Source organism: Rhinolophus sinicus, linkage group LG06 (assembly GCF_036562045.2).
Source record: "Rhinolophus sinicus isolate RSC01 linkage group LG06, ASM3656204v1, whole genome shotgun sequence".
In the NCBI taxonomy this organism is placed as follows: domain Eukaryota; kingdom Metazoa; phylum Chordata; class Mammalia; order Chiroptera; family Rhinolophidae; genus Rhinolophus; species Rhinolophus sinicus.
The window spans coordinates 131,360,551-131,375,754 of record NC_133756.1 but is presented as its reverse complement, the minus strand read 5'-3'; the positions used below and the strand labels follow the sequence as shown (position 1 = coordinate 131,375,754).

The 15,204-nt window shown below is 46.8% G+C and overlaps 1 protein-coding gene across 17 annotated transcripts in view; it reads left to right on the top strand.

The window, feature by feature from the left end:
• The window catches only part of PLEKHA7 (pleckstrin homology domain containing A7), a 204,555-nt gene that overhangs the window by 98,694 nt on the left and 90,657 nt on the right, over nt 1-15,204 (top strand). The window contains exon 1 of one of the 17 annotated variants that reach the window (XM_074336075.1): nt 10,831-10,940. The exons of the other annotated variants lie outside the window; for them this stretch is intronic. The gene's annotated coding sequence lies outside the window, so the exon portion shown is untranslated. Of the gene's footprint in view, nt 1-10,830; nt 10,941-15,204 lie in introns of those variants that run through there. 17 annotated transcript variants of the gene reach the window in all.

The window sequence follows — 15,204 nt, the reverse complement described above, 5'->3', positions numbered from 1 at the left end:
TGCGGCTGTTTCTGATAGGAAAACCAGGCTCTCGGTTTGACCATAGCTGGCTTTGGGGTTTCTGCACAGTATGATTGGTGTGTAGGAAGCGTGTGTGATGGGGAAGAATAAGGTTATGCAGCTGGCTAATGTGGATGGGTTTTCCTGGGCTCTGTCTGCACATGAAGTTATCCCCCACCCATACCCCCACCCCAGGCCTGAAGAGGACAGGACAGGGATACCCATCCTCCCAGTGGTGCTGTGCAGCTGCATGTTGGGGGTGGGTTTTCCAGAGCTCAGTCTGCAGGTGAGGTTACCCCCAGGTCTAAAGAAGGCAGGCTTATGACACTTCCCACCCCCAACTGGGTGTGTTCTATAATCTTTCATGTAGACTGGTGTTGTGACAATTAGCAAAGAATTTGCCATCAGAAAACCAGGCTCAAGTGTAGCTTCACCTCTTAGTGAATCTAGACAAGAATGTAACCCTCAGATCCTTGATTTCCTCTTTCATAAAACAGTAAGAATGGCGATAACTGCCTGTAGGTCATTATATCGCAGGAGAGGATGCTTTGTCAGCTGTAACTTCTAATTCCTGGGCGGTTTATCAAGCTCATATTGTATACTAGGCTCTGTGCTGGAGAATCAGAGCGGACAGAGAAGCGGGGCAAGCAGGACAATCAGAACAGGATGGTAAGTGCTATGACCCCAGTAGGTACGTAACTCCGCCTGATGTCAGGGAAGGCTTCTAGGAGGAGGTGACTCTTGCTCTGAATCTTGAAGGATAGATAGAAGTTAATCTGAGAGCCAGGGAGACAGTGTGCAAAGACACGGAGGCACCACTGGGGCATCGGTATTCACGAGGGAGCAGTGAACCATGAGGCAGGCAACAGAGAAAGGGTGGTGTTTGCCTTTATCCTAAAAGTGAGGGGAGCTATTGGATGATTTTAAGGCAGAGTGACAATTTGTAGGTTGAGAGATATTACAGGTAGTTGTGTGGGGTATTGTTGAAAGCTCAGCGGGAATAGGTGGGCAGGTGTGCCCAGAGACAGCATGACAACCTTAGAGGCTCCTGCAGTCGTCCCAGTGAGAGTGGGGGTGCTGTGGGGGTGGAGAGGATGGGCTGGCTGGATTGGTGCTGTGGGAAGTAGAGTTGACTAGGCAGCGACGCAGAGGGAATGAGGGAAAGCGGTAGGATCGCTGCCAGCATTTCTAAGTGGTGTTACTGTTGGCATTTGGGGAGGGACGGATTTTCATTGTGCAGGGCAGTGCTGTATAGCACCCGGGGCCCCCTGTCCGCTAAATGTCCCCCTAGTTGGTGTGACAACAAAAATATCCCTGTCGTTCTTCCAAATGCCCTGGTTGGAAATCTTACTAAACAGTGATTTCACTAAGATGGGGAATAAAAGAGGGAAAATAGGATAGAAAGAAAGCATTCCATTCTGGAATATGTTGATTTAAGGTGCCTTGAGGACATCTTGGTAGAAGTGTCCTGTAAGCAGTTGGATCTAGGGATCCAGGGCTCAAGAGAGTGGGCAGCACTGGAGGTACAGCTTCAGGAGTCGTACCCATCGCAGCAAATGAGCTTTCCCGGGGAGGATATGTGGCATGAGAAGGGGCAAGAGGACAGCAGAGCCTTGGGGACCATCGTGTATCTAGTTTGATCTTGTGAGCTGGGGAGGACTGATAGAATTCTGGGGCCACTTTACAGGGAAGGGGAAACTGAAGCTCTGCAAGAACAAATGACTTTTCCAAGTTTCTCTTTTAATCACCTTTGGCAAATTGTGTCCTTGGCCCAGCCAGTGTCTAGATGAAACCGGGGAGAAGTGGGTTTTGCCGCTAAAGAGTTGAGAGCTCTTGAATGTCGTGCTCTGTGGCCATTAGGAAGAAGTGTCCCAATAACCAGGCTATTGCCATCACTGCCCCATCTTGGGTTTGGAAGTCTTTGTGTCTTAGTAAGGAGGCATTTCATGATTTGCTTTTTTCCCCCCGCAATGGCACATTTTTCCTTGGTGCTCTCTATGCTCTTGGTTCACTGATTAATAGACACTTGAGGAATTGCAGGGAGGCGTTTAACATGCATCAGATACCATCACTCGCAGAGAAAGTGATTCACTGAGCTCTGTCTCTGCTGTCTGCATCCCTCCCGCTGACAGTTTGGCGTTGGGGAATTGAGCCTGGATCTGGAAACATGCAGTTTAAATGTGTGATTCAGAGCCAGTGATGTGTGGCTGTCTCCCAAGTGGGGAATGCTCAGAAAGGTGGGTGGAGAGGAGTCGGGGAAGTTGTATGCTCCCATTGCCTTTCCGTTACCCTCTTCAAAGGGGGGCGTCAGTCCACATTGAAGATCACCAGCAAGTTCGGAGCTCGAACGTTCAGGCTTCCCGCCAGTACCCACACCAGGGAGCTGGGACTTCCAGACAGGGACGTGGAGGGTATATTTTCAGAGCATGGAGACCCTCGGAAGAATGGCTTCTTCTAGGAAAGCCCTTACCCTGTAACAAAGTTGTCTTCTTGCCTTGGAAATGTAAGGAGCTAGTTTTGCCAGGTGGTCTTCATGGACAATAGCTCAAGCTTTGACTCCAACTGTGGAGTCAAAGGACCTCAGTTTGAATCCTGGCTTTGCACAAACCCCTTCATTTTTCTCATCCTTAGCGTCCTCCTCTATAAAATCAAGATAATAGTATCTACCTCATAGGATTATAACAAGGCATCCGATCACGCCTACAGAGTACCTAAAGTATGACACGCTGTGCCCGCTGAAGTTACATGCATCTCTCTCTTTTACCTGGTGGGGTTCTTCACACACTACCCCTCCCCCCTGCACACGGTTTTGCACACTGGCATTGCAGGCCCTCTGTTCAGGGATGTGGAGAGATAGTAGGTTTTCTTTACGGAGAGGGGACCCTTATTGTTTAGCTCCTTGGTACCACGCGCCGTTTAGAAGGCTTTCAAAGGACACACTGGCTGTGTGGGGCTGTAACGGGAACCCAGTCCTGGCTCCAAATCCACACTCTTCCACGGACTTTGATGACTCTCCCCTGCCTCGTCCCCTCTCCTGTCCTTCTTTGCCCCCACCCTCAAACCAAAAAGGGAAAAATAAAGAAATACTGGAATAAAACCGGGAAAGTCTGTCAGGATATTCCAGTTGGGGTCAGTGGTTTGCTCACTGGAAAGTCCAGGTACTCAGGGTCAAGCCCTTTCTTCCTGCCGTGTTCCCTAACCTGGGGCTCCCTTCCTGAATGGGCATCAGTAGGAAATTGAGTAGGAAATGGGGTTGGGAGGAGGGTTTCCGAAATCATCCCATTTTGCCCTTTTCTAGAAGTGAGCTAGGCAGAGAGAACCCCTCCCTGACCGGATGTCCTCTCCCGCCCTAGCACTGAGGGTAGGATGGTCCCCCTTCCCCAGGTCGTAGAGGGATGCTGGGCCAGTCCCCGTGTACAGTTGGCTCTGTTCATACCATTGCCAGAAGACCCGTAGAGCAGCAGTTGGGAAATAGGTGGCCTTAGGAGGCTGCAGGCGGGTGTGTGAGAAAGCAGCCATGGAGGGTGGAAGGGTTCCCTAACCAATCAGGCCAGCACCAGGCTGTGGGGAGCAGCTGCACGAGGCTCCTCCCACTGGAATGTGGCTGGACTGCTTTACCTCTCACACCCCACTGACAACTTTATCTTTTCCAAACAAAGACCCTGTGCTTTTAATTCCTCATGGACGTCCCCTGGGCTCTGGCACAGCTAGCCTTCAGATCTGTGTGCTGATACTTTACAGCACAGCTCCGATTTATGGAGTAAAGTGCTAAATGTCAAGATTTATGTGGGTCATTCTACACTGCACACCTGTGAGTGAGCTCATACAGCAGACTTTGTGCCTGTTCTTGGTTTCCGTCTTCCATTACTGCTCTGACCTCAAGGCAGCATGGGAAAAGTTACTAGCTGTGTCCCCCTTGTGGTGAGTTCTAGAGTTAGTGCCTCCCCTGTCACCACTTTCTCTGGCCTACTGGTGTGCAGGTGACATAGGGAAAATGAATCTAGTAGAGCAGTGCCTCATGTTAGCGATCGAAGGGCTTCCTGTGCTCACTCTCTCCAGCCTTTCCCCATTTTATAGATGAGAGGACTGAGGCCCAGAGAGGAAGAGCCATCTGTTTACTTCCCACTTGCCTGGTGGTGTTATTTACCTTGAACAAATGAAATGTCCAAAGAAGGGTGTAGAGGAGGCATGTGATGCAGGGAAAGAGTTTCGCCTCTGGGCTTGGATTCCAATAAGAATCTTAAATCTTTCTGAAATGCGTGGCTTGGACAAATGACTTAACCTCTCTTAACCACACTTCCCTTAGTTGATAATACCTTGCAGTGAAGTGACCAGGAGAGGTAGGTAATACGTGCAAGTATCTCATGCAGTTACTCACACTCATAGGTGTTCAGGAAACGGTGACTGTTAAACTTTTCATGGAGCTTGTTAATGGATACTGGCCGCACTGGACTATTAAAGCTGTGGATCTCAAAGAAAGCTTCACATAGCTATTGTCAATTTCAGTGTAAGCCGCCCGTGAAAAGGGGGCTCGCGGAACCAAACCAGCCTCCACTGCAGGGCTGTGACCACCTGCTTCTGCGGCCAGATTCCTGGGAGTTGGGTCTCGGTTGTAGCTCTGTACAGGGCCTTGTTTCTTTGTGTTCCCACCAACATACCTCCCAATGCTCAGGATCTCTTCATCCTACCTATGTATTTCAGAAACCTCTTGACTCAAATAACTGCTAAATGGTGTTTCATGGATTCATAGATTCACAGAGCTAGCAAAGAACGTAAGGTCATCTTGGGAGATTTCAGGCCTGGGGTTTGTGTTCTTTCTTTAGCAACACCTTGCCAGATGGTTTTTTGGCCTGAACTTAAGAACTTCCACCAACAGGGGGCAGCTAGGAGGCAGTCTGTTGTTCAGAGGCCACTCTTACTATAACATTGTAGACACTTAATTCCTTGACAAATAATGTCTCCCACTGACTACCCCACGGATCCAACCTAGTTCTACTGTCTTGGACCTCGGGGAACAAATCAAATTACTCTTCTTCACGATAGCTCTTCAGAAATGACAACAGTGACGCGCTGAGCCTTCCTACGCCGTTCACCTCCAGTTCCTTCGATGGCGGGGCTTTGATCCATTGGTGTCTTCCCAGTCCTGGTTTGTCTTTCCTGGACATGCTCCAGCTTTCTGCTCTGGCCTGTAGGCGTGGTTACTAGAAGTGAACAGAATATTTAGGTGGGGTCTGATCAGTTCAAAATAGAGCATTTTTTTTTTCACCTCGCTTGTTTTGGACTCTATACTACTATTAAGTAAGTCCCAAGGTCCCAGTGGCTTGGGACAGATTCTCCACACTGTTGACTCATTGGGTTTGTATGAAATCAAAGCCACCAAACCATATAGATTCTGTTGTTTCCTAGGGCTTCCATAACAAGGTACCACAAACCTGGTGGCTTAAAACAACAGAAACATACCCTCTTAAAATTCTGGAGGCCAGAAGTCCAAAATCAAAGCGATGAAGGCTCTGAGGGAGAATCCATTCCATGGCTTTCTCTTTGCTTCTGGTAGTTTTTGACAATTCTTGGCATTTCTGGTAGATACGTTACTCCAGTCTTTGCCTCAATCTTCAAGTGGCCCGTGTGTGTGTGTTTTACATGCCACTTGAATCCAGACCAAATGCACTGGATTTGTGAGCAAGGTCTTTTGACTGGACGTAAGGATTCCCTGCTCTAAAATATATTTTTTCATGTTTGTTAGTGGAAATTCGTCACTGGAAAATGACTGCCTTTGTTTAAGGCAGGAAATTGATTTTAAAACAATGTATGCTTTTTTTAAATAATCTCTGTTTTCAGGAACCTAGTGTTAATTGATGGTTAGTAATAACTATGATCTTGAGCAATTTTCTAACCTTCCCAGACCTTAGTTTCCTCATCAAAGAGATTGGATGAAGTGAGCTCTGTGTCATTTTCGGCTCTAAAACTTTTAATACTGTGATTTCTGGAAAGCGAGGGTTATTCTTTGAGACAAAAGGTCTCAAGTTGATAAAAGATCTCAAGTAGGCGTAATAAACTGAGAATTTTTAGCTCTTGACTAAGGAAACAGATTATCATTCACGAATCTGGAAATCTGAAAAACTCTGTCCTTTGGTTCACCTTTGACAGAATATAGAAACTAAGCTGTTACACATCCCCTTTCTCTGCTTGATGACTCACATTTCATAAGACACTACAGGATTTGCACCTACTTGGCTCTCGAATATTTGTTACGTGACTGAACGAATCTACTTATGTCACATGTCATGATTGGGAGCAAGCAATGCAGTAACATTCAGGTCTGATCATCTAGTAATTGGGGGCCTTTGAAGATTCCTCCTAATGGAAGCTGTTATTTTTAAAAGATGGTGGTGGCAATGTTTTGAAGTTGCTTTCTGGGACAGTTTCCTTTTCTGTGATGTGGGCAGCTGCCGAGGGCCGGACTCCAGGGCCTGTGCTCTAAATACCACAGCGGGCTATGTATTTTTCGGCTTGGGGAAGGGAGCTCTATGATCTCGTCCCGGGCAGCATCTGATCAGATGCTATCCTGTTGTAGGAGCCCCTGCCTGCTGTCATTGGCTCCTGGGGATGTCTGTCAGGGGCTGCAGCCACTGGTACCTCTCTGCCTTTGGATTCTTTAGGTATAGCACTGTTGGTGGTGACATTCTAGATTTTTGTCACTGGAAGAAACAGTCTGCTGGCTGGCTGTGGGCTTACCTCTTCAGGGGGCTAAGGACGAGTCCACTTGGCATTGCTGTTGGGAAGATTCTTCTAAGATTTTTTTGTGAGAAGGAAAATTTGGGGCCTATGTTTGCCATCTTCTTTTAGTTCTTAGTCTTATGCAAGAAATCCTTATTCTTTACAACAGGTCTCCTTCCTCCATGGAAGATCTCTAGAATCAGTGGTGTTGGTATGAGATAGGGGTCGCAAACTCAGCTGTCTGTAGAGGATTTGCAGATTAAAAACCAGACGGTGTTTATGCTCTCCGATTTGCTTTTGGAATACTCGGTCCACTCCATTTATCTTCCGTTTTCCCAATTCTGGTTGAGATATGAGTACAAAGAACATTCTTTCCTGTCAGAAAATCAGTAATGCAGGTGTGGTGGTAAATAGCACCCCCTCCCCACCAGGAATCAGCAGGCAGTGGAGGGGACTGCAATGAACTGGAAGGGCCGTTCCACCTCTCATGGGGGCCCCGTGTTGCCATAGCTTTTGTTTTTCCAAGATGAGCTGGATTTCACTTGATCTTAGCGAAAAGGCCGGGAAACGATTGAGCTGGATTTCTATATGAATTTTTCCTATTTTTAAACTTTGTTTCAATTTTAAAAATCTATGTGGCTCACATAAAACTAATTTTTGGGACAAATTGGTTTTCTGTTGGTCATCAATTTGAAAACTTTGATACATATTGGAGCAGATTAGCACATGGGATGGGCTTCTGGATCATTTCTCTCAATGGGTTGGTCTGGTGTGGGGGTCCTAGGGGAGCAGTGTGTGCAGGGGACTGCTTATGTTCATCCTTGCATACAGATGAGGAAGAATCAACGATATGTAAAGTAAAACACAAGTTATAGAATACTATGTGTAGTTTTATTCTATTTATGTAAATTGTTTCCTATATAAAATTTTAAATGCATACGAACTTAATAAAGGCAAAAAGCCAAAAGCATACACAAGAAATTGGTAAAGGTGCTGCCTCTAAGATTGACACTGAATTGGAGGCAAGAAAGGGAACTTCTGCTTTTTTCCGTGTATATGTGTACCCTTGTATAACATGTAGTACTTTTGGAAGGTGAAAAGAAAAGAGTTGTTGGGAAGTATTGCTATGTGAAGAGTATAAGCCTTCAGTGCTGAGAGTATTGAGGAAGTAAGAAAGCAGAATGGCCTGGAGTGACCTGGAAATACGGCTGGGAAGAGAAGGGAGCTTGAAGGTTGGGCAGCATTCATTAGGAAAAAGGACAGCAAGAGCCCACACCCAGAAGGAGGAAAGGCAGGGTGGGTTGGGGATTGGTGAGCTGCTAAATAGGGCAGGAGCCAAAGGTACAGGGAAGTGGTGAGAGATACGGAGGCTTAGGAGCCACAGAGGGTGTGTGACAAGAGACAATGGAATGAGAGCTGTGCTCCAGCATGATGGGTTTGGCAACAGGGACAAGGAAGTTTGGAGGCAGGGCCACAGGGTGGGAGCCTCTCACGTGGCCTCTTCTGGCTCCCTGGTCGCTGTCACTGATTCCTGCTAGGGTGGTGCTTGGTGAACAAGGGGTTTACCTATACACCTGATGAATAAGCTCACGGCGCTTCCTGTTCCTCCACTCCCAGGAGTGTGGGCTTTGGAAGCTTGCCAACCTCTGCTGGGGCTCCAGGTGGTTCCAATACCTCTGAAGCCAGCGTGTCTCCCCAGACGGTTGGGAGGTTCTGTAGAGCGAATGGCCATTGACTGAAGTGGAGCCACTAAGAACAAGCCCACACTTTGGAGCCAGGCAAATCTGGGCGTGAATTCTGACCCTGTCACTTACTGGTTATGTGGCCTTGGGATGGCACTTGATTCCTTTGGGCCCCAATATCCTCGTTAGCAAAATGGGGTGATATGATCTACCTTCTAGGGGTGTGGCACCTAACAGATCGCTACTTCGCCAATAGGGGTGCCTTGCTTTCCTCTTCTATTATGGCGGCACTGTGATCTGTAGTTATGTATATTCACATTATTTACGTTTAACATATAAAATAGGTGTTTATTTGTATCTATATATGACCACATCTGTCTATTCTATTGGATTGTGAGCTCCTATCCAGTGGGGATAATTATGTTCTAATCATCGTTTTGCCTGAAGGCATTCAGAGTATTAAACACACAGTAGGGCTGAATAAATGTTGGCGAATGGAGTTTGTGCTCTCAAACCTACTCCAATCCTTACAGCAATTGAATTGTGACCAAGGAGGATGTGTCTGTAGGCTAAGGCACGTCTCCTCTGTGGTTAAAACAAGTTTTGTCAAACCAAGTGCCCTTGTTAGGATGACATGTCAGGATGGCTTGTGAGTCATTCATTCTTTCATTCTCCTGTGGCAGATCTATATTTTGTGGGGCTTGATGTTTATACATTTCGGGAGGCCTTCTTTTAAAATATATAAAATTGCAGAAAGCATGTCAACACATTGCTAGCGCCCTTCCTGGGTCCTTGGAAAGGGCTTGTGAACGTGAGGGGCCTAAAGCTTTAGCTTTATTCGTTTCACAGTAAATCTGCTCTGCATTTAAAGATGTATGGTCTACTCACGATAGGCAGTAGTAGGCGTTAGGAAGGACGTGGAGATATCTAAAAGGGAAAAAACTGTGGTAATGAATACAGGGTTTAGTCAAACCGACAACCCAAGTAGACTCAGAATAAAATCTCCCTTTTTCTTTTCATTCAGTTACTATTTATTGAGCACCTACTGTGTGCCAGGCAGTATGTAGACACTGGAATAGCTTTGAAAATGGAAGTCCTTGTCCCGCGGAGCTTATATTTCAAGTGGTCGCCTACATGATAACTGTGTGTAGACGTAGGTTGCAGTGAAGAACCACGGTATTGATCTGAGGCTGTGGGGGTAAAGCCACAGGCAGTTAAAGGTGTCGTAGTTTCCCTTTCTGACCCCTCTCACTTTCTCTTTTCTGGGCCTGTTTTGGGAGTGAGAGCCGCATAGTTAAGTCAATGCTGACTGGACCTTAGCCATCCCAAGCAGTGATGAAAGAATCATAGATTGACAGGGGGAGTGGGTATGGCGGCTTGTAAACTGCTCAACCCCTAGCTGGCTCTGACAGTGTGAAATACAGGTTTCCCCCGCTATCTGAAAGCAGAGCCTTCCTATGAAACTTCTCGTAAGCCGAAATGGCGTAAAGCGAAGAAGCATTTAACTTAGGATACATCTTGCTACTGGATACACAAAATAAGTCGAGATAAAGCACAGATGGTCACAGACAGAGTTCAAAACTCTGGCTGCTTGATGCTGAGTGTAGTTCCCTGGGAAGGAGCTTGGCGGTGTCCCCCTCACTGCTCAGGGTACACGCTGCCTCTCTACCGGCTCGCTGTAGAACAAATGCTGAACACTAACGTGTTTCCCCGAAAATAAGATCGGGTCTTATATTAATTCTTGCTTCAAAAGATGCATTAGGGCTTATGTTCAGGGGATGTCATCCTGAAAAATCATGCCAGGGCTTATTTTCCGGTTAGATCTTATTTTCGGGGAAACACGGTAGTTTTGCTTTTTGCCTTTTTCTGTAAAAGCACCAGTCCTCTTCGGATTTCTGTTGGTTAGTGAAAACAGGTACTTAATGTAGGTCTTTCGTAAAAGCTAGAGGTGTGACTCGAACTTTTGAAACGCAGGGGAATACCTGTAGTAATAAATGAGCCATCATTTCTCCATCAAACTCTGCTTTGGGGCTGATTTCAGCCACAGTGTGGCAGAGCAGATCCGAGCAGTTCATTCTGACTCCACAGCTCATAGGTGGGGTGTTTCTTACGTCCTGTTTCTAGAGGGGCAGCCCACCCCACAGTCTACGAATAGATTAATCGAGGCCTGAGGCCTAGAGACAGGGAGTGCCTGCCTCGCTATTGACCCCCAGCCAGTGCTGTTTGGCCACAGCGCGGGTGGTGACTCAGAGCTAGGACTAAGTTCCTGCCTTGTTGCCAGATTTTGCGTCAGGGGTGGGGAGGAAAGAGAATGAATGAGTAGGAGCAAGTGGCTGTGGGGTTTGTAACACCTTGGGAGGCAGCTGCTCCAGAACCGAAATTGAAAGCAAGCAGGTGGCTGGAAGCCTCTGCTTCACCTCTGCAGGCGGCTAGGTCCTCCCTCCCTGTCTGAACTGGACTGGGGTTTTCACAAGACCAGCATGGAGCTCAAGGGAAGAGTGAGCGAGTCTGCGGCCTTTCCCAGCAAGAACGGGAGAACAGGTCAGTGTTGTACTGGTTTCATAGGGATTCAGTGTACTGCCATGTATTCTGGTGCATGAAAATCAGTCAGTAATGCCTGAGAGAAAGGGAGTGTCTTATGGCTTGACTGGGAGCACCTCTGGTTAAAACAAAAACAAAAACGAAAACACCCCAAACAATCTGATTTAATTGGGAATAAATAGGACAAAAGTGTCATTAACTACACCTCCCCCATGTCATTACAAAGGCTATATCTGTTGGCATGTGAGATTGGGGAGGACAGCTGGTCTGCCTGTTTCTTTGTGTTTTCAGTTATGCATAGGTAGTGTTACATTTCCGTCTGTGGCTCCCGAGTACTCTGAGATGAACCTCAGCGTCTTAAGATGTTATAGCTAGAAGATCCCTAAATCATCACATGGTCCAGCCTTTTCGTTTCGCACTTAAGGAACCTGACTTGCTGAAGAGTATTAAACAGAAGCATAAAATTGTGTGTTCGCTGAAATTGAAAATGTTTCCTCTGCAGTTTTAAAACTTCTCTAGAGTGTGTGTTCCTAGCTCAGTGCAGGCTGTCGGGGGTGCCTCTTTTCTCGGGCTGCGCTTTCTGAGCCACGGGACACAAGCCAGTGAGTGTTGTGCCTAAACTCTAAAGAAAGAAAATGTGTTTTGAGCTGCTATTCTATGGAGTATCTAATAATACGAGAGTTTGCAACATGGAAAAAGGCAAAACAACTCAATTAGAGTGGAGTTTTAGAGCTAGTGAGAGAAAAATCTGACAGACACTGAAGGTTGAATGCCTGCTGTAGGCCAAAAACATTATCAGCACTCTCTTCGTAATAATCTTGTCAGGTTGGAATGGTCTTCTCTTTTCACAGATAAAGAAACCAACTTTCAGAAAGGTCATTAACTCATTCAAGGTCGTGCACTGCCAGTGTGTGGCAGAGCGGGGATTTGAACTCCAGTCTGTACGACCCGGCAGAGTTTGGGGTTCATGCTCTGGAGGCCTCGTGTGTGGCTTCTCCAGCTGGAGAGTCTAACCCCCTCTTGGACAGATGAGGAAACCAAGACCTAAAGAGGCTATTTGCTCAGCGGCTGGAACTGGTTTGGTAGTAACAAAGTTGGTACCTCAGCTCCTACGACATTGCTTCTCCGCCACTTTTCTTTATAAAGAATTAGGGAAGGGGACGCTATCTGGGTTTGATTTCCTCATTCTATCAGGAGTTTGACTTTAATCCTTTCATGATTTTTGAGGTCCCATGAAGCCGAAATTAAAACATCATATTAACTCAGTAGCAATCCTGAGTATTGGGACCCCATGTGGGAGCTTGGAAAGCAGATGGGTTTGCAGCGTGGGTTACTGGGTCGGAAAAGATAATTTATGAAATGTGTTGGACACTGAATGGATCTGAAAACATCTGGAGAACCTAATGAAATACAGAGTTTTTCAAATCATGCTGGAAGGCTTTAGTCTGGTAAATTCAGAGTTTGGAAAGGACAGACTTCCTTCTTTGCAAGAAGAGAGCTTTAAGTTTGTGCAGTTAATTTTGTGACTTTCTTATGCCCAGCTGTCTGTGCCAAGCTCTGCTCCTTTTGGCACCTTTGGGCAAGGAGAGAAGTTACTGACTGCCCCTCCAGGTGGTGGGTCTGGAGTTTGGCTGGATTTCAGTGTCTCTGTCTAGTTGGATGTGTGAGTGAGTGAGGTAGTGGGAGTGGGGAAGGCTCTTCCTGGATCTGTGTCATGCTCCCAGGACTGTGGAGTCTTCCAACCTGGGTGTAGGATCCTTTATCAGGGCCTATGGGGCCCTGCCTCCCCCACTCTCTGGGGGATGTGTAACATCAGAAAGTGAGATGGGTTCTGTACAGCCTCTCCCTGAAGGTGATGTGTGTTTGTGCTCAGGCTGTTGAGATAAGGGAGTTCAAGTGCATGCTCTGTGGGTATTAATGTTCTGTGCTGCAGGAGGTTCATGAGAAATAAGTGAATGATTGCTACCAGCCCTCCAGGCACGTAGGATCTTACTGGAGGTAGGGGTGGGGGGAGGAGAACAAACACATATGAAATATATAGAGAGCAACATGCGAGAGCATATAATCTGTCACCAGATTGCAGGTTGCACACCAAATAGTCTCCCAGTTCACAAAAGGGTGATAAGGGTGATGTTTGTATTATCCTCCTATGTGTTTTTAATCACTCAGTCGTTTCCTCTCTAGCATTGGGTGAGTGTATTCACATCCTTGCAGGGGTCAGGGGATGTTTCAGGGAGGGCTGATTTCTCCAAATTATACTGCAACATAGTTGGGAGAGAGCCAAGGATGATGCTTCTTGGCATGTTGGTGTCTCATTCTTCCTCTGGCAGTGAGAGCAGAAAGCCACTGCCTTCTGATGGCTTTTGACCCTTTAAGGTCCTGTCTCTTTGTTACCTGAATCTAGACTTCTGTAGGGTCAGTGAGCCTATTTGGAGGCATGGCCTCACTTTAAGGTAGGAGTCTTTGTCATTTCTCATTCATTCATTCCGCAGCTATCACCACGCCAGACGCTATTATAGGGTGAAAATAGCAGTGAAAAGGCAGACAAAGTCCTTGCTCTGCTGGAGTACACATATGAGTCAGGGAGACTGATAGTCATCAAACACATACATATGTAAGAAAAATAACAGTAATAATTAGAATAGGGTGGTGTGATACGAAGTGACTGGGAGCCTACTTTAGTGGGTGGTTGGGAAGGGCTCTGAGACGGTCATGATTCCGCTGAGGTATGAACGACAAGAAACCAGGCATGAAAGTATGGGGGAAAGAGCCTCCAGGTTGAAAGGAAAGCCGGTACAAAGGCTGTTAAGCAGGAAAAAGGAAAAAGCTTGGTGTTCAAGGAGCAGAAAGGAGGCCAGTGCGACTGAGGAAGGGTGGGGAGGGAGGAGCGTGGTACAAGAAGAGGAGGATCTAGGCAAGGGTCGAGTCATCTAGAATCGTCTAAGCCAAGGTAAGGACCTTGAATCTTTTTCATTTTTAGAGTTTATTGGGGAAGGGGAGCAGTGTGTATTTCCAGGACTTTATTGGGGAACAGTGTGTTTTTCCCAGGGCCCATCAGCTCCAGGTCAAGTAGTTGTCCTTCAGTCCTAGTTGCGGTGGGCGCAGCTCATTGGCTCATGTGGGAATCGAACCGGCAACCCTATTGCTCAGAGCCTGAGCTCTAACCAACTGAGCCATCCGGACACCCCAGGGACTTGAATCTTACTCTTCAGTGATGCTGTTACTAGAAGTAGGGAAGCCTGGGGGAGGAGTATCAGGTTTAGTGGGAGTGGGGGGAGGAGGCTCATTCCGTGTTCAGCCCTTTAAAACGTAGATGCCAATAGTCATTGCCACTGTCAAAGCACAGTCAGGTTCAGCAATCATTAACTGAGTACCTTCTGTATGCCAGGCACTGTGCGAGGCTCTTTAATGCATGTTCCCTCATTTTATCCTCACTACAACCTTTTGGAAGGATATCATTATTATTTTTTATTTGCAAATGGAAGAACCGAGGCTGAGAGGTGAGGTGGCTTGTTCTGTTTTGAACTCAGATCTCCTGACCCTTGGGTTCTGGGCTGACTTGTTGCCCGGGGTGGATACTGAAGGAGGCTGGTTAATGCTGTTTCCACTTGGAGAGAGTATGGGGACCATATGTTGGCTCATCATGGCCTGATTCCCATGCTTCTGGAAGAAGGGCCTGTCAGAGTAATGCCTGTGTGCAGCGAGCTGTTGAAAATCTTGACATTTTCAAAATAGCGCAAGCTCCAAAGACTACTTTGGTAAGACTCCCAGCCCCCTTATGAAACACCAGCAACGTTGACACTTTGCACTAAACGAGCAATTTTGTAAAAGTGTTAAGTAAAATAAAACCAAAGGAGCTTAAGAAATGTTGAGGAAGTGTGGAATGCTGCTTGAACTCGTGGTTGCTCTCTCGTGACTCTGCACCCCAAGTGGGAATTGAAGAAGATGGGGAGGCAATTTCTTGTGTTCTTGGAGTTTCAGGTACCAATTTTGGGACCTAACTAGGAGCATGTTAGGTAACCCAGAATCGCTGGTTGTCTTGAGACACTGGAACAAAGATAGTAAGTGCCTTAACAAGCCTGGAGGCAGTGCTGAAAGTGGCGTCAGGCCTGCAGGGTGACTCTCTTTCCAATATTCTGGGAGCCGGAAGGTCCCAGAGTGGCAGATGCTGCCGAGCATCCCAATGAGAAGAGCCTCCAGAGTCCCTCCTTAGGCTTTGAGGCTGGATACTCTTCTTACATTTTAAGCTGTTTCTTCTTCTTTT